Genomic DNA, 19,102 nt, shown 5'->3' with positions numbered 1-19,102 from the left:
AAATAAACTAGTTAATATTGTAAGATAATGAGCTTGTGGAATAGAAATGCATACTAGGAAAATACTGCTTCTGGATTTCTTCTATTAGTAGCACATTGTGATAATGATAATATTATTGCATGCACATATTTCTGCTGAAATCGAGGTTTAAAAAGATATTATGAACATTGACTTGTGAGAAAGTGGTTAATACTCGTGTCTTGCAATTTTATAGATCCTGGGCTTGAATCCACCAGGGACACCATCAGCAGATAGTTTCTGTGTTTGTCTGTATTTCTTTCCACATAACAAAAACATACTGATAGGTTAATTAGTGCCTCAACATACTGGGCATGTAGTATGAATGATGTCCAGAGTGCAAGTCTGGGTGGCAATGTACTGTACAGTGGTGTGAAAAAGTGTTTGCCCCCTTCCTCATTTCCTGTTCCTTTGCATGTTTGTCACACTTAAGTGTTTCGGAACATCAAACCAATTTAAACAATAGTCAAGGACAACACAAGTAAACACAAAATGCAATTTGTAAATGAAGGTGTTTATTATTAAAGGTGAAAAAAAATCCAAACCATCATGGCCCTGTGTGAAAAAGTGATTGCCCCCCTTGTTAAAACATACTATAACTGTGGTTGTCCACACCTGAGTTCAATTTCTCTAGCCACACCCAGGCCTGATTATTGCCACACCTGTTCACAATCAAGGCATCACTTAAATAGGAGCTGCTTGACACAGTAAGGTCCACCAGAAGATCCTTAAAAGCTACACATCATGCCGAGACCCAAAGAAATTCAGGAACAATTGAGAAAGAAAGTAATTGAGATCTATCAGTCTGGAAAGGGTTATAAAGCCATTTCCAAAGCTTTGGGAATCCAGCGAACCACAGTGAGAGCCATTATCCACAAATGGCGAAGACATGGAACAGTGGTGAACCTTCCCAGGAGTGGCCGGCCGCCCAAAATTACCCCAAGAGCGCAGCGACGACTCATCCAAGAGGTCACAAAAGACCCCACAACAACGTCCAAGGAACTGCAGGCCTCACTTGCCTCAGTTAAGGTCAGCGTTCATGCCTCCACCATCAGGAAAAGACTGGGCAAAAATGGCCTGCATGGCAGAGTTCCAAGGAGAAAACCACTGCTGAGCAAAAAGAACATCAAAGCTCGTCTCAGTTTCTCCACAACACATCTTGATGATCCCCAAGACTTTTGGGACAACATTCTGTGGACCGATGAGACAAAAGTGGAACTCTTTGGAAGGTGTGTGTCCAAGTATATCTGGCGTAGAAGGAACACTGCATTTCATAAAAAGAACATTATACCAACAGTAAAATATGGTGGTGGTAGTGTGATGGTCTGGGGCTGTTTTGCTGCTTCAGGACCTGGAAGACTTGCCGTGATAAAAGGAACTATGAATTCTGCTGTCTACCAAGAGATCCTGAAGGAGAATGTCCGACCATCTGTTCGTGTACTCAAGCTGAAACGAACTTGGGTTCTGCAGCAGGACAATGATCCTAAACACACCAGCAAGTCCACCACCGAATGGCTGAAGAAAAACAAAATGAAGACTTTGGAGTGGCCTAGCCAAAGTCCTGACCTGAATCCTATTGAGATGTTGTGGTATGACCTTAAAAAGGCAGTTCATGCTCGAAAACCCTCTAATGTAACTGAATTAGGACAATTCTGCAAAGATGAGTGGGCCAAAATTCCTCCAGGACGCTGTAAAAGCCTCATTGCACGTTATCGCAAACGCTTGGTTGCAGTTGTTGCTGCTAAGGGTGGCCCAACCAGTTATTAGGTTTAGGGGGCAATCACTTTTTCACACAGGGCCATGATGGTTTGGATTTTTTTTCACCTTTAATAATAAACACCTTCATTTACAAATTGCATTTTGTGTTTACTTGTGTTGTCCTTGACTATTGTTTAAATTGGTTTGATGTTCCGAAACACTTAAGTGTGACAAACATGCAAAGGAACAGGAAATGAGGAAGGGGGCAAACACTTTTTCACACCACTGTATGTATCATGCATGTCATGTGTAAAGCATTTCACCAAGCTTCAAGCAGGTGAAACCCTTTAGCTCCTGCCTGAACGTTCTGAATACAGATCGTAAAGCCCAAAACAAAGTTTCCACACCCCCCTCAAATTCATTCTCTAGCTGAGAGGCCCAGGAGGGTGGGCCCTTGACATACCGAGTTGTATGACATTGAGTGTCATTTAGTGCAGAATGCTAGTGATGTTGGATCTTAGTTAGAATGATGAGTCTGTTGGATTAGAACCAGGAAGGAGGTGAGCATTACAACAAAAGCTGATTTAAAAAAAAAAAAACTTTAATTACTGCAAGCCAACAGATTTGTTATTTCAACCGGTGTTGGGCTTTAAACTTTAAACCAAAAGAAATAACAAGACACAGCTGAATTCCTTCTAAGAATATTAGTTGTCTGACTTTCTTCTGCATCGACTCATCCTGAGGCACTCATATGGAACATAATTTCAGATTAGTAAAGGGAAAAGGGTAGGACCAAGCTTAACTTCTGCAGGAAAAGTCAAGATTTACATGTAAGTTCAGCTGCCTATAATTCTGGTTCTACTTATCATTTTGACATGGAGGTAACCTCTGAAGGTAACCTCTGTCCATGTATATTTCCATCATATGCTGGGTTTGAATTCCCTAGCTTATTACACATTTACATTAAGGCCACAGGAGAGTCACTTGAAACATGTTAAGTGCTTTGCAAATGCTTTTTAACTGCTTGATGTGCATATGGCTTTTCAGACTAACCTTTACAGGCCAATGCTGGTAGAAATTGGGTCAATGTGTAGTAAGGACATCAGATTGGTGTGAATAGTTCTCCATACTCTGCAAAGCATTGGCACTATATTAGTGAAGTAAAAAAAGAAATGATGTACTCATTGAGATACTAAGCCCACAAATGAACATTATTAAGATCAAATGCACTGAGAAAACTGCAATAATCTATGTCAACTAATGAGCAATTGGAAGCCACAAAATTAACACATAAAAATAGAAATCTTGTTATGGGGTACTTCTCATTGGCACAATTAATCTTCACACTGCCTTATTAAGCCCATACATATGGAGCACCATCCTAGATGTGTGCTAGGATTAGATATATATTTAGTGTCTGTTCACTGTGTTCTGTGGAGGTGTGATTTTGATACGTAAACTTAGTTTGTTACACTGTATTCAATAGGTGGCAAGACATAACTGTACTGATCCACAAAATATTGTAAAGGAATGTTTCTCTCAACCTCTGTTAATGTTTTGTTATAGGGGATCTAGGTGATCCAGATTATGTGCTTTTGTATGTAAATTTACAATTAACTGAATACAAATGCATATTTAAAAGAAAGTATTCAGTGTGGCTGCAATTACTGTGTTAGGTACATTTAGTTGCTCACTGTATTCAGTGCAGCTGTTTTTGACTAGTTAGATCTGTGCAGTATTCTCAACTGCTTTTAGACTGTTTGCTTCCTCGGTTTTCCAGAAAACCTATGAGAAGTTTCTGGATCATAGGTGTGGAGCTATGCAGATGGCAGCATGAATAAATATACAGCCCTGGATAATCCCAGGTAGCTGGGCCCTGATGGCATGCTGGGAGACTGAATATATCCTTTGAGCACTCTGAGCGTGGGGTCTTTTCCTGGAGAGGATCAGTCCAGCCTGGAGGGCTTGCTGCCCTACAGGGCAATGCTGCCCCATGCTTGCTGTCTGTGAGGCTGCCTGAGGGGCTGTCTGCTGAAGATCTGGTCTGGTATTACTGGAGATAGGCATTGTTTGGAAGTTGGAAGGAGGCAACCAGCTTTCCTTGGGCCTTGTGGGAGTACAGGCAGTTCTGAGAGATCTTAGAAACTGTTGGGCTGCTGCCACCCCTCTGGTGCTTGAAAGAGTCAGCTGTGGGTCTGTTAAAGGGGACATCGGCTGGTGTCCTGAAGAGCTCAGTCCACCCAATCCTCTATAAGGGGACTTTGCTCTTGTGGCTCTAAAGAAAGAAGTGTGTGTTTAACTACCACTACTACCTCAAAGCTAAGTCCAATATTTGTTGCAAGCACGGACTTCACTACAGTTTGTTACGAAATAATACATAGTCCTCAGGCTGTACTGTTCTTCATTTTGGAGTATCCCACTCGATTCCCTATACCCTGGCAAAGTTCTCCGAAAATGAACACAACGAAAACAACACTCCTAGACTGGTTATTGAAAAAAGGGTCGCTGCGCTTGTGTGCCTGGCTGCTAGGCAAACATCTGGGGAAGACCTGGGCAATATTCCTGCAGCATAAATGCGAATAATGTTAATAGTTTTGATTCTTTTTTCTTTGCAATGTTGTGATCTTAAAAGATTGATAACTCCTGTCATTTACTAAGTTAACATGTAGTTATTGTTCATCCTAGGAAATTTTCCCTTCATGATATTCCATACAGAGAACTGTGATCAGTGTTGGATTTCTGGTTAGCAGAAGATAAACAAATTAACGTTACATACTCCTAATTCTAATTTCAATTAAAGGTTCCTACTACCATCTATGCTATCTACACAGATTATTTATCATCTTTCCATATTGCTTTCTGAATCAATTATCCAGGCAGTCTATGTCCAGGCCTGATCACTCACATGTGATCAAAGCGCAAACAATTACATGAGAGTGGGCGCAATTAGCTGCAAGAGTCAGCAGCCTCTCATTGCGTTCAATCAATTGCAGGAACCTCCTGCTGACATTCTCACATGTAATTGCTGGCAGGGTGCATTCGCAGGTGTGAATGCACCCTAAAAGTAATTTCTGGACAAAGCACTGCTACAAAAAAAAAACATTTCTAAAAATTTTGCCTAGCTATAAGCAAAAGGCCCTACCTGTGCTACTGACCAGTAGGTCTATGATACAGTCTGCCAGTCATAGTTAAGACTCTTTTTTATAGCAGTGCTCTGTCCAGAAATTACTGTTAAGCAGGGACAATGCTAGGGTTGTGTAGCACCCTCTTAGGTAGGTGCTAGAGAAAGAGCACAGTTTTGGGTCTCCCTGCATACCAGGGAGGCTGTTAGGTAAATTTAAGTGTTCTCTGCCTACCAGGGAGCAGTGATCCATTGTGCTCAGGTGCTGCTCATGTTGTCTGCCTGTTTCACACTGGTTCAGATAGGACAGGTCCTATTGGATAGTGGGAGGAAACCTGACAAATGGGAGCATAGGTGTAGTTACAGCTGTGGCCATTGGCAGATGCAGGGGCCCCAGGACATGCTTAGTGACTGTATATATGCCTAGGGCACATGTGCTCAGGGTCTTCAGCTGGAGAGCAGGGTCCCGGAGGAAGGGGGCTGCTGCTCCTCCTCTGTACAGGCTGCCATGCGACCTCTGGTGGTCGATCTGAGGGCTAGAATTGAGGAAGCTCCAACCCAGATGTCCTGTAGAGCTGAAAGGGAGAGAGACGCATCTAGAAGGATCTGTTTCTGGCTACAGTGAGTAAAGACTTGCATCTAAGGGCCTGTTCTCTGAGGGCCATCCCTTCAGGCTAGAGAAGTCAGTGAACAGGTGTCAGCTAAAAGGGATACTAGTGACTGCCCTGAAGAAAAGGGGTACATTCAGTCTGCTGCCAGAGCAAGCAATGGACTTATCTTCCCACACAGCCATAGTGTGGAATAGCAGCGAATCTACTATCCGGATAAATTTATTGGGGTCAAATGAGAGTTGTCCTCATCTGTGCATAGTTCAAGATGGAGTATCCAACTAATTCCTTCTCCTGTCCAAGTTCTACCAAAAAAATAAAAAAACATCTACCCTAGACTGATTATTGGATAACAAGCAGAAGAATGGGCAGGTGTAGTGTTAAAATTCCCATGTGTCTGGCTGCAGGACAATCACAGGGAGGACTATACTCTGCAACCCCTATGTGGGCAGTGCTACAATTGTAAAAGACCTGTGGCACCTTTGGGCACCCTAACGAGGGTAGTAATGTGGTGCTCACAGCATGCCACAGCGAACAGTGGGTATAGCCAAATTATGTTAACACTGTGAGGACCATAACGCAATATGAAATCCTTGTTTTTTTAATGTACTGGGTAATGCCAATCACTACAACATGACCCAGCACATTTTTCCTTAATATTTGTGCACAAAAAATAATGTAACACATTGTAACTGTAACAACAGACAGAGCTTTCAGTTCCAAGATATGCCTATGACTAGCCTAATAGTGTCCTGTGAGGAGAACAGCTATTACTGTAGCTCACAGCAGGTCAGCGTTATCTTTCCTGTGAATATCACTAAACTTAAATTAGAAGAGGCTTCAACTCCTAACAATAAAAGTAGATGACGTTTCTCCGCTTGGATAAAAACAGTACTTTTTTTCAATCGCATTCTACAGCATGAAAGTCTTCTCATAGCTGCCTGAGTGAAGCGTTTTAGCAATTAGTGCTTGGGTAGTTTAATTTTATGAAGCCCAAGAGATGCCTATATGTCTTTTACCTCTACCGCCACATGGTAGATGGATTTCAGTGCTTACTGGCTTGACAACCATGACATTTCTAGAAACTATTTCAGCCATGTGTCAAAATAATTCAGGCAATCATTTTTAACCCATACTTCTTTTGTATTCCCTCCTTAGAGTCATGTATCATATTTAATGGTATATGTTTTTTTCTGAAGGAAGTTAACATCTCATCTAAAGATTCATTAATTCTATTTTACAGATTTCTTGGTTTGTCTAGAAATAGTTTGCAGTTTATTTCACTGCTATCAAGTAGAATATTCTATTCTGTGAATCTAATGTAAACATACGTAAAAATTACCTTTAAGGGGGGTTGGAGCTTGCATTCATTTATTTTCTCCTAATATCTGGCAACCCCTAAAGTTGTACAGCTTACTGAAAAAATTCAATTTAGGCCCGTTCCTCACTCCCCCCATAATTCAGGATATAATTGTTTGTTTGGTCAAGGTCGCTGTAATAGAGATTATTAATCACCTAACTCCACAGCTTCTTAATGTTTCAAACCACCAGTTCTGATAGTGACAAGCCGTACTCCCCTCTCACAGTCATTATCACTTACAATTCAAAACCAATGTAACTGCTGGTCCTGTATGTGATGACATCAAGGCACCAGGATTTAAGGAAAGCTGTACAGCTTTAATCAAACAAGTATTATATAATTATTTTAAAATAAAGATTTCATAATCAGTTGATCCTCTTGGCAATGTCTTGCCCACATGTTTATTGGTTTCTTACATGCATTAGCCCTTCGTATCTATAGAGTAAGAAAAAAGTGCCTCACTGCTCTGCCAACATCAAGTTCAACTTAGAAGAAAAGAGCAAACACCTTTAACTTCCTAGTTACATAATAGGTAAGGTTAAAGACAATAGTATATCCAGTTCAACCTGTGTCGGTGTAAGCTTGTCAGTGTCGATAATTATTTCCCATGACCCTGTATGTGGTGACACCTGATGATGTCAGTGTACTGACGAAACCAGTTGGGTAACTAGAGCGTGACACCTCATATCCGCCGATTGCTACACAGCCGAAATGCCAACAGCGTTATCCACAAATGGAAATGTTCATTGAGCTGCTTTGAACTTTGTTTTACTTAGTTTTTTTAATACATTTTTGGAACTTTTTTGACATACTTCACTATGGGAGCATTTCTTCCTTTTTCCATTCATGGCATTGATGGTACAGTATACTAATTTTTATACCGAGGATTCCACGGCACCTGGGGAAGATCTAGCCAAATGTTGACCACACAGCGTTTGGATCGAGCAGCGATGTTGGGATTGTCCAACTGGCACTTTCTAATAAGGTGAATTTGACTCCTCTAATGTTGGGTCACTTCATTGTGGTGAGTAGATTGTATGGCTGGTGATGGTGGTGGAAGACTTATCCCATTAATGAATATTGAATGCAGGAAGACAGTATCCCGGATGCATCCTGAATTTATCTAGAAATTGTTTATTTGAATACTTGAACGCTTGATATTTATTCATTTATTGATCACAATAAGGACTTTCTGTCACAACAAAGATTGTTTGTCATATAATAATTTTTGATTTTTTATTCACAATGTTTGTTTGGTCATTGAGGTTGTCTGACTTCTCATTTCTGATGGCGAAGCATATATAACTTGGTATTTATTGTGGTGTCTATAAAATAGTATTAATACTAGAAAATCCTTTGGGTGGTGTGGTTCTAATTAATAATTTCTTTATTAATTATTTTTCACATTCCCTGTATGTTGTGCTCTTTAATCATTTGCCTACAGGGCACTTTTATCCCCTTTCTGCCCAGACCAATTTTCAGCTTTCAGCGCTCTCACACTAGTGGGTTTTTATTTTTTGAGCTATAAAAGAAAGAAAAGAAAATTCTGTAAAAAAATAATTTTTATTGGCTTCTGTTATAAAATTTTGAAAATTAGTAATTTTTCTTCATAAAGTTTGACCAAAATTTATACTTCTGCATATCTTTGGTAAAAATAACCCACGTTAGTTTATATTATTTGGTCTTTGTGAAAGTTATAGAGTCTACAAACTATGGTGCCAGTCTGAAAATTTATCACATCTGACCACACCTGATGTACTGAAGGCCTATCTCATTTCTTGAGACTAACAAGCCAGGAAAGTACAAAAAATGACACCATTTTGGAAAGCAGACACCCCAACGTATAATCTATGAGGCATAATGAGTCTTTTGAATGGTTAATTTTTTTGCAGACGTTTTTGGAAAATGTGGGAAAAAATGAAAACGCATTTTTTTCACACAGTTGTCAATTTTAAGATATTTCCAACACATGGCATGTAGATAGCAAAAATGACACCACAAAATACATTCTGCTACTCCTCCTGAGTATGGAAATACCACATGCGTGAGACTTCTACACAGCCTGGCCACATACAGAGGCCCACCAGTGAAGTAGCACCTTCAGGCGTTCTACAAGCATAAATTACACATCTCATTTCTCAACCACATATTACATTTTTGAAGGCCCTGGAGCACCAGGACAATGGAAATGCCCTCAAAATTACCCCATTTTGGAAAGCAACCGCCCCAACGTATAATCTATGAGGCATAATGAGTCTTTTGAATGGTTCATTTTTTTCCAGAAGTTTTTGGAAAATGTGGGAAAAAAATGAAACCACATTTTTTTTCCCACAAAGTTGTAAATTTTTAAGATATTTTCAACACAGCAAAAATTACATCCCAAAATACATTCTGCTACTCCTCCTGAGTATGATGATACCACATATGTGAGATTTTTACACAGCCTGACTACATACAGAGGCCCACCATTTAAGTAGCATGTTCAGATGTTCTACAAGCATAAATTACACATCTAATTTCCTGACAACCTATTATTTTTGAAGGCCCTTATATTTCTAACACATAGCATTTACATACCAAAAATTACACTCCAAAATAAATTCTATCGAGGAAAGGGTTAAAAAAAGTATTACCTGTGCTTTTAGTAGTGTCCGCAGAGGAGAGAATTGGTGCAAGCAGCAGGCAGCAGGCAGCAGGCAGGGATGTGCTTAGCAACAATAGTTATTATCCAGGCAGCAGGCAGGAATATTGTCTATAGTCAGCAGAAGGATATCGTCAGCACAGCCAAAGCATTTGTCTATAGAAATTGTCCAGGCAGAGACAGCCAGCACAGCCATAATATTGGTCCTGGTACACCGTTACCTCCCTGCATTCATTATTGTACCACTCTCCAGCCCTTCATAAACATACTGCCTCTCACTGCAGATAATTATTTCCATTGTCCAGGTAGTAGGCAGAGGTGTGGTCAGTTTATGTTGCAGGCAGGGGGATAGCAGCATTAAGTTAGCAGCAGGCTGAGACCTGTACATAGGGGCACAGGGGTAGAGGTGTCAACCCACCCAAATCTCTATGAATCCTCCGGACTTGAGACCCTAATCCGGAAATTACAAAACCCGAGACAACAAAAAAATTGTTTTCTCCACCTGGAAAAAAAATTTTTGGAGCCCCTCACATGTGAGACCCCTGTGTCCTACAGTAGCAGGGCAACAGATCAGTCCAAGCGGTAGGCAAAAGTATAGTCCATAAAACAGGCCAGGGTCAGTTGACATGCAAGCAGTCCAAGCGGTAGGCAGAAGCGTAGTTGGTAAAACAGGCCATGGTCAGTTCACATGTAAGCAGTTTAAACGGTTGGCAGAGGCATAGTCAAAAAACAGGTCAGAGTCAGTTCACGTAGAAGGCAGTGGCATGGTTATTTGAGGAAGCGTGGGAAATGGTCAGCACAGATGATGAAAATAGAGAAATGGTTAAGACTATGGGCTAATATTTTAGGGATGTGTGATATAGTCTGAACCATTCACCAATTCAAAGGCTGGGTTCGGAGGGACACTGGGGACAATGGTAGCTGGTATCTCTTTGAAATCCTGTATTGCTGCATACTCTACAACTTTTTTGGCGTCTCCGGCCTGCTTCAGATGGTGGGATGTGGTCCGGGAAGTGGCGTTCATGAAGTTGGCTAACAGCATCAGAGCAATGGGTTTTCTGGAGGGGTTCTTTGATGGTAGATGAGGGACGTGACATCTTCTTCTATGAATTTTAGGAAGTGGGCAGGGCTTTCTGTGGATTTGGTTTAAATTACGTAGGCATTATAAATGGCCAAATTAATTAAATAGAGTGCTACTTTCTTGTACCAGAAACGGGGCCTCCTTATTGTGGCCGATCACATGGTGAACAGCCATGCCCAATGGCTGTTCACCCATGTCGGTGACGTGCTGTGTCTGGGGGACACGGTGCCACCGATAGAGCAGGGCTTCGCAGCCGCGATCGTGCACATGTCCTGTGTGAATCAGCCGCCGTCATGTGATGGCAGCCCAGAACAAGAGCTGCACCGCTCCGCTTTCATATGACGGTAGGTGGGCGGCAACAGGTAAAGATGCACGTCCAAGAGTCTTTAAATAAAATCAATACTCCCTGTTGACACCACCAATTGTGGAAGAGAGTTGAAAAAACCCCTGCGAAGCTTAAGGTTAAATAGCTTTTCCTCCAATTTTATTGTGTGGTCCCATGTCCTCTTAAGCCTTGTGCACACGGTCGGAGAATCCGTCGGAATGTGTCCTATCGGGCCGTGTTATCAGATAATCCGACTGTGTGTGGTATGCATCGGACTGATTCCGTCCGAATCTCCGTCGGACCCAATTTTCCAACATGTTGGAAATATTTCGCGACCAACTGGGCCGGTCGGACCTAATCCGATCATGTGTAGAGCATTTTGATCGGACCAAGTGCCACGCATGCTCACATTCAAATTCAAATTCCGACACGGAAGCGCTTGTTCAGGTAAAACTACTGCTCGTAACCGATATAGCACATTCGTCACGCTCCAATGTTAAAAATTAATTCATCAAGCACATTCTCTTGTTTTTTACAATGCTGCAAGAACCAACTTCTTTTGATGCTCATAGTCACACACACTTCTTCCGAACGTATTTCATTACTCTTTTTTAACCATTTCAGCAATACAATTTTAGTTTGCGTCACATGTACACAATGTTTGATTTGTTTTTTTATTTTTTTTGGGGGGGGGGGATTCCCTAAAAATCTCCTTTAAAGACACTTTGCTCATTTCTCCTTATTTATTTATATATTTTTTTTGTGTGTAAACTTACAACAACAACATTATTGTATTTTTTATATTTTCTTTTTCTTTTTTAATCTACAGGAGGTTGTTTAGTGTTGGTGCTCCTTGTTATTTAGTTCACTTTGTATTTTTGAAATGTACCTGCCTGCTCGCAAATAAACTGTACTTTTTGAAGGAAATCACATTACCGTATATACTCGAGTATAAGCCGAGATTTTCAGCCCCTTTTTTTAGGCTGAAAGTGCCCCCCTCGGCTTATACTCGAGTCACCGCCGTCTGTCTACCCGATCAGCGTGTCGTGTAGACAGACGGCGGCCATTCCACTATTCAAAAGCCGCGCCTCCCTGTCTGTGATAGGCGGAACACTCAATTTCCCAGCAGTCAGTCGTCCGCCTATCACGGACATCCGCTCATCCTCATACTACGGACGAGGATGAGAGGATGTCCGTGATAGGCGGAACACAGACTGCTGGGAAATTGAGTGTTCCGCCTATCACAGACGGAGGCGCGGCTTTTGAACAGTGGAATGGCCGCCGTCTGTCACAGACGAGAAGAGGTGCGGCGATCCTGGCATGGCCGCCGTATGTGCAGAAGGACACAGGCTCAGGACACAGGTAGGCTGGACACACAGGGCGGCTGGACACACAGGGATGGACGGACACACAGGGATGGACGGACACACAGGGATGGACGGACACACAGGGATGGACGGACACACAGGGATGGACAGGCATGTCTCACCCTCGGCTTATACACGAGTCAATACGTTTTCCCATTTTTTTTGTGGTAAATTGGGGGCCTCGGCTTATATTCGGATCGACCTATACTCGAGTATATACGGTACACAAGTATTTCATCAAAGAAAAAAAAAATGTATTTTGTTCGCTAGAAACTAAAAATAGGAACGCAAAACTGGAGAAACTTCTTAACTTTGGTGCAGCCTTTGGCCCCCAGGGCGGACATGACTAAATGAGATATTAAAAAATTGGTGGCCTGAGGAGTAGATATCTCAGGGAGAGAAGTCTGGTCCCGAAGTCCTAGAGAGCAGGAAATTCAGATGCCATTTCTGTCCCCAGGATGTGGATCTTCAAGAGGCTGCATCTTCTGGCACACCAGACTCAACCCAGGCCATCACTCTCTGGTCTTCCTTTGGGACTTCCCACCAGGCATCCTTCCAGGCTGTGGCTGGGCTCCTGTAGCTGGGGCAGGAGGAGGAGGGTGTTGGTCAACCTCCTGGCTGCCACTTGCCACAGCCTCCCCCCGACTGAGGTCTTCCTGTGTATGAAAAGGGGACATAGTTTTAGTTTTTTGATCATCAATCACACCATTTTGTGCTCCTGGCTTTTGCTAATTGAATGTTACCAAATAGAACAGACTATCATTCTGACACCAGCATTTTTCTTTCCCGTCCCAATCATTTTTGGTCACTACTGTCTATTGAGATGTAAACCACTTGGAGAAATCTCAACTTACTGATCAATAAGAACATCTAGTTAACATCATTAAATGTAACACAAGAAATGTGTTCAACAATGCAATACCTGTCTCAAGCTGGGCCCCACCACATGGTGCTGCCTGGAAGGCCCAGGTTGGACATCAGAAGCCTCAGCTGGGGGTGAAGGATGCCTTTGAGGAAGCCTGGAGAGTGGTGGCCTGAGTGGTGGCCTGGGTACCCCTTGGTCTACCAGAAGATGCAGCCTGTCAAAGTGCACCATCCTGGGGTAATAAACAGCATCTGTATCTCCTGCTCTCAAGGACTGCGGGTGCTTCTTTCTCTCCCTGAAATATGTAAGCTTCATGGCCACAATTTTGCGATTCAGATAGGTCATGTCTGCCGTGGGGACCATGATCCGCACCAAAGAAAGCAGTTTCTCCAGTGCTGCATTCCTCTTTGGTCTGTCATTATAAAACTTGTTGTGGAACTGCCACAGGCAGGGAATCTCCATGTACAGTTCTATGAATAGCCCCATAAAGTTGGCATTGGTGAATGGATCCATTTTGTCTGCAAGACACAACACAAGACAAACCCTCAAATACTAATAATGCAATTAAAATCCCTCCTAATCTTGTCCCAACATCGGCCTAGATACAAGCAGTCTAGTCTAGTGAAGCACCAAGTTAAAAATGTTACCTTCGTTTCCCCGTTCATCGCGTCCGTGCCTCACACTCTTCTCTCAGATCGTACGGACGATACACATGTGTTGCGTTTTATATACAGTGCGCATGCGTGAAACTCCGCCCCCCTGGCGTTCTTTCCAGACTATTCCCCGCCCCTTCGCTTCCTGCGCATTGGGGAGAGCACATAGCGGAGAGAACGCAGGTGCGCACTAATAGTTCCACTAACGAGGAGGAGGGTGAGGAAAGCCCGGAGCCTGAAACGTCACGATCCAGGAAGACAAGATTTAAGGCCTCAAATATGTCTTTTGGAGAGATGTTGGAGATGGTTGACATATTGAACAGGACCGACTATGATGGGAAGTATGGACCTTACCAAAACCCAAATATCAGAAAGGCCAAGATCATGAATAAAGTTGTGAAGAGTCTTCTGAAGAATTTTGGGGTACACCGATCCAAGGATCAACTGAGAAAACGCTGGTCAGACCTGAAACTGAGGGAGAACGAGCAGTACCTAAGGATCAAGCGTGTTCTTAAAAAAAGTAAGTAGTTGTCGTGTGTTCATATGATTATTCTTGCTTGCATACATGCTCCCTGTGCTTTGATTTCATGTTGTGCATTTTAAAATGGCCACTTTCAAGGTCATGGTTTAGTTCGTTCGTATGAAACATCGTTCTGCAGGGAAGTATTCCAGCTTAACAAAGTGTCCCCAATAATGTTCTCACCTTGTAACTCGGCCCAAAAACACAATTGTACAACACTTCCAAGCAATGTTTCAGATTCCTATTTCTGCCCTCTGTGTGCTAATTAATCTTTGTTTGCATTCTCATAGGGGAGAGAAGACTCGGCAAGTATACGGACACCAGAGACCACACCCCTCCCAAAGAAGGGCAACTTCCAAAAGCAGAAACAGAGGAGCAGGAGCAGGAGCAGGAGCAGGAGGAGGAAGGAGAGATTGTGGAGGTTGGACAAATTGTCACCACAACAGGTGAGTGTCGGAGAACACAGCTTCCGGTAAGCTCATCAATGTATATCACCATATTTGGATTACATGGTGTTTGTTTGCTTTGTTTTCTAGGTGATGTGGAACAAGATTTACCAGTGAAAGTGCCCAGATCTTGATCGGGGAGATGCAATAGGGATTTGGAAATTGTACAACAAAACATCAATGATGTTAAAAATAAAATGAAGAACATCACTGATGTTTTGGGGAGAGTGTGAAAACGAAAAAACTAGATAGGGTTTTATTTTTGCTTTAAAAAAAAAAAAATGTTGTATTTTGCATAATTCCAAATTTGGAAGATGCACAGAGTGTGTAAACATGCGCTATCTCCCATCATGGGGGATCAATGTACGTGTTTTGTGTAAAGCATCTGAGATGAAGGGGTTGCAGCCCCAAAGAATGTACATTGATCCCCCATGATGGGAGATAGCACATGTTGACACACTGTGTGCATCTTACAAATTTGGATTTTTCAGGGGTCACTCCCCATGTGATGAAGGCAATATCAGCCCAGTTTGTACATACTCATGTCTGATATTGTCTTCACTTTTCAAAGTTGAACTTTGTAAGTTCCTGTGTTCTGCATGTTATGCTTTGATACATGCCTGTTTACACAAAAACACAATTTTTAAAAAAAAAAATCCCTGAAATAATGTTTTTGATACACCCAATTTGTTGGTTTGTTGTAAAAACCTTTTCTAAACGCACATGTGAATGTGCTTTGATTAAAAAGTTCTGATATTGTCTTCACTTTTCCAAGTTGAACTTTGTAAGTTCCTGTGTTCTGTATTTTACGGTTTGATACATGCCTGTTTACGCCAAAAAAACAAGTAAAAAAAAATATCATTAAACTCTGTTTTGGATACACAAAATCTCTTGGTTTGTTGTAAAAACCTTTAATAAACGCACATATGAATGTGCTTATATTAAAAATTTTAATTCTCAACAATGCGTGGCTTCCTTTTTCATTGGGCTTAAAATGTATTTGTAGTCAAATTTGAGTTTGTGCTGAGAAGGAGTGTGATTTACTAAAGGCAACTCCACTTTGCACTCCAAGTGCAGTTTCAGGTGTATTTTTGCAGTGCACTTGTAGTGCATAGTGGATGTGCCTTTAGTAAAAAGCACCCACAGTGATGTGTAAATTTGGACAATGATGCCATTTTCCTGCCATGGTGCTGAAAATGAGCATGATTTTGATCAGTAATGCACTACATACATTAGTTATCAAAAAGAAGGTGTGTGTGTAGCAGTCCCACAACATAATAAGATTATCTGAAGAAGAGACTGTCCCCTCATCTCGCTCTGAACTTGGGTTTGCACTGTTGGTGAAAAAGGCACAACTTTAATAAAACTGGCAAAGTGGGAGGCCAGAGTCTGCCATTCCTGTGGCATTGAAGGACACTGTGTAGTGACACAAGAACAAAAACTAGTAATTTGACAAATCAACATTGCATGCAGATTAGACACCCACATTTTTTGACAAAATTAGTATAACATTTTTTTAACTGAGTATTTAAAGCCTAAAGTATAAGGTCCCCTTATGAGAGTCATATCCCAACCCCCCCATCCCCCCATCTGATGGGCCCTTGCTAAAAAAATAGGGGGATGTTTAGGACAGGTAACCCTCTCCACTTGATTGAGAGCTGAATGGCTAAATAATGTGTGATACTTTGGGAAGCCCCTCCTTAGTTACACTATTGGCAGCCCACCGGACAGGTAAGAAGTGTCATAATAACAAAATGGAAGAACATTTTGACATTCTGCTATTGCATAGCAAGAAAATTAATGTGTTAAAAAAATTAAAATAGCATTTGAAAGTATTGAGGAAGGCCCTTACACTACATGCTTTGGTGAATTTGTCCATAAATGTGATCATGAAAAAGGTATTTAGAGTGTGTATTGGGTTGGGTCAAGTCATGAGATAGAAGATTGCTATCAGCTGAGGTAGCAGTTGGGGAGAGGGGGGTTCCTAATGAGTTTGGCACAACTCCAAAAATCAAAAAAAGGTCACTTTGCATGAATTGAAGCACACACATCACATTTGTCGAGATTTTAGGGGGTGTTTAGGGGAAAGCAATACTATGGAGCTGCCAAAAGACATTGTTAAGTGACTAGACTATAGTTTTATGGGCCAAGAAGAGCATGGTGGGGAAGTTAGTGAGGCAAATATGCCTGAGGACAAAGGGGCAGAGCATATGAATTAGAGCATATTGCAATGATGGTAATTAGGGAATGAGGAAAGAAATGCAAGACATTAGCCATCATGAAATACATAGAATGTGATGTTTAAGGATAAAACTTAGCATAATATAGTCCTTCTGCAGGAGCTGAATGATGGCAGAACAGGTCTCTGGAATAATGATCCCCAGAGCCTGGGGGGAGATGCCTGTAGAGAACTTGAGGTCCTGAAGGCTTCTCCCTGTCACCAAGTAGCGCAACGTGGCGATGAGCCTCTGCTCCGGAGTGATGGCTTGCCACATGCAGGTATCCACCTGGTGATATAAGGGGTCAGCAAAGCCAGCAGACGGTGAAAAACGGGGTCCGTCATCCTGAGAAAAATCCAGAAATGATCAGGATTATTCTCGCGGATCTCACGGAGCAAAGGCATGTGGGAGAACTGGTGACGCTGGCGCAACCAATTCTTGGTCCACAAACGTCTCCCCTTCCTGTTCATGGACCGGGCTTGTGTCAAAGTCAAAGTAAGAACCCCAACACGAAGCCCCTGCACAACACAAACTGTACGATGAGTACGTAGACGAAACATGTTTTGAAAAACGGTCGGCTGGTCAGAACGGACACCAGAAAGCACCGATAAACAGCAAGGCCTGAAAGGACGACCTGAATAGCAGAAGCAAGCAGACAATAAAAAAATGCCTTTCAAAGCGTACTATACCAAGATATAGTCCACAATGAGAAGCAAATACTTAATGACTGCACGCACTGATTATCAGATATGCAAAGACAAGCACAAACTGAAGAGCGGTAGCGATCTGAATCACTAATCTGAAAAGCGTGAATCGTCTCTCACCAAACTTCTACTAAAACACGAGATCAGCAGAAGGAGCCCAAAGGGTGCCGGACGTGGTGCTGACCTTCCCTTTTCTAGTCCCGCCGTACACGGCTTACGTCACCGTGTTCTTGGCAACCGCAAAATCAGACAACTTGGCCCGACCGTGTGTATGCAACAGTTTCGGACACAATCCGTCGGACTAAATCCGTGTGTACGTGGGCTTACACTCCCTGAGACTGAATCTTTTTTTTTCTATGCTGGGATCACCATTGAGGTATTTGTAAATCTCTATAATGTCCCCTCTCAAGCGTCTCTTCTCCAGCAAGAATAAATTTAGCTCTTGTAGTCATTCCTGGTAATTGAGGTTATTCAATCCCCCTTATTCATTTTGTTTCCCTTCTTTGGACTCTCTCCAGCTCCAGCACATCCCTTCTGAAGACTGGTGATCAGAACTGGATGGAATACTCCAGATGTGGCCGGACCAGATTTTTTTAAAGTGGCAGGCTTATAGTTTTATCTCTGGAATTACGGTATCCCCTTTTTTATACATATTCTGCCAGCTTTGGTAGCTGTAGCTTGACATTGCATGATATTGTTCAGTCTTCTATTAGGATCCCCTTCCTCCACCCTTGATTCCCCCAGAGGTTCTCCCCCAGTGAGTAGTTTGTTTTTATGTTTTTAGCCCCAAAGTGCATTACCTAACATTTCTCCACATTAAACCTCATTTGCCATGTAGTTGCCCACTCCATTTTTTTGCTCTGGTCTTTATGTAAAATGTCTTTATCCTGATGTGAAGTTATTTCTCTGCTTATTTGTGTGTCGTCCGCACAATCTGAGATTGAGCAATCTCACAAAAGTGCATACACCCCTCACATTTTTGTAAATATTCTATTATATCTTTTCATGTGACAACACTGAAGAAATGACACTTTGCTACAATGTAAAGTAGTAAGTGTACAGCTTGTAAAAACAGAGTAAATTTGCTGTCCCCTAAAAATAGCTCAACAGAAAGCCATTAATGTCTAAACCGCTGGCAACAAAAGCGAGTACACACCTAATTGAAAATGTACAAATTGGGCCCAATTAGCCCCTTTCTCTACCCGGTGCCATGTGACTGATTAGTGTTACAAGGTCTCAGGTGTGAATGGGGAGCAGGAGTGTTAAATATGGTGTTATCACTCTCACTCTCTCATACTGGTCTCTGAAAGTTTAACATGGCACCTCACGGCAAAGAACTCTCTGAGGATCTGAAAAAAAGAATTGTTGATCTACATAAAGATAGCCTAGGCCAGGGGTGCCCAACCTTTTGAAGAGTGAGGGCCACTTAAGTGACTTGGTAACCGGTCGCGGGCCACAATGAGTGGAGTGGACAAA

This window comes from Lithobates pipiens, unplaced genomic scaffold (genome assembly GCF_037356315.1).
Source record: "Lithobates pipiens isolate NorthernLeopardFrog02 unplaced genomic scaffold, aLitPip1_a1.2 Scaffold_13, whole genome shotgun sequence".
Taxonomy (NCBI): Eukaryota; Metazoa; Chordata; class Amphibia; order Anura; family Ranidae; genus Lithobates; species Lithobates pipiens.
This window is presented reverse-complemented; position numbering follows the sequence as displayed.